The following is a 1,463-nucleotide window of genomic DNA, read 5'->3' on the forward strand; positions in this document are numbered from 1 at the left end:
TATTTGTTTTTAAAAAAATCTAATTAATTAATATGGTGGGACCCAATGTAAACCCTTACCTTCATTACATTTCAATCATCTCCTACCACTTCTAAATTATCCCTCTCCCACCAAAACCCAAAATGCACCATTTTTTTCATCTAAAGTGGTTAGATCTACCTTTGCTAACACTATCACTATTGTCGCCATGAGCCTTCTTATTCTCTCACTCATTTGCATCGCCATCTGCAAGAACCCTCTACTCACCATCTTTCAATTCCTGTGAACAAACCCAAACCCCTGGAGTCGGAACACTGTTATCGTTCCAGTGATGTTGATATTCTTTGGCAAGTCGTCGTTGGCAATGGTCTGAAATCGAAGTAAACCCTAACCCTGAAGTCAGAACAACTTACATCTGAAGTCGACACTTTTCCGGAAATGGAACCAGGTTAAACGCCTTTTCTGGTACCTGTGGTTGCTATGTGGTGGTTGTCGTGGGAGTAGAGCTTTCAGGCAGAAGGAAATTGGTGTTTTCTGGCAAATGTGCCTTAGATTTGAAAATCAACATTTTTCCGGCAAGGGGACCGGATCAAAAACATTTTCCGGTAATTGCGATCAAGTATGTGTCGTACTTAGAAGTCTGCAATTTCTTATCATTTAGATCAGTGAAAGATGAGAACTGATCATTTGATTGTAGATTGAGCATGATATCAATAGTCTCTGAGTAGCCATGTTTTTCGATGACCTCTAAGGTTTCCGTCTCACAACCACTTTTTCCGATTGAGCATAATATTAACTAATTTTTGTACTTCAATTCTTTTTTATGGGATGAGAGAGAAATAGAGAGAGAGAGAGAGAGAGAGAGAGAGAGAGAGAGAAAGAGAGATGTTACCTGTTAAGAATCGGGTAGAGAAATGGTTGTTGACTGGATCTCATTCAACATAAAAATTCAAATAAATAATAAAATGGTTTTAAAATATAAGTTATAAACAATAAATAAATCCAAAAAAAACAAATAAGGGTAATATAGTCTTTTTAGGTTTGTTAGCCGTTAGGGACCAAACCCGCAACACAAATACATTATAAGGACCGCTTGAGTTAAAAATACAATTAGGGACCAAGTGTGCATATTATACAAAACCAAATGGACCATTCGTGTAATTTACTCTTAGATATATGTTAAAAGAATACTTAGTTCTCATATATCTAAATAATGTTTGGTTTTTTCTTTTTTCTAATATACAGGAATAAAGCCATGGGTTTTGGGTTTAATCGGAGTTTATTCAAGGTTTACACACTATGCACAATTTTTAATCTAAAGAATGTAGGGTTATTATCACTATACCCCAATAATGTAGACTATATATATATATATATATATATATATATATATATATATATATATATATATATATATATAAGTTTAAATGGTCTATCGTGATTTTTTTTTCCTTTGAAGGGTACAAACTTGTTTTATTAGATTT

The sequence above is a fragment of the Lactuca serriola genome, chromosome 9 (genome assembly GCF_051521515.1).
Source record: "Lactuca serriola cultivar US96UC23 chromosome 9, Lser_US96UC23_V15, whole genome shotgun sequence".
In the NCBI taxonomy this organism is placed as follows: domain Eukaryota; kingdom Viridiplantae; phylum Streptophyta; class Magnoliopsida; order Asterales; family Asteraceae; genus Lactuca; species Lactuca serriola.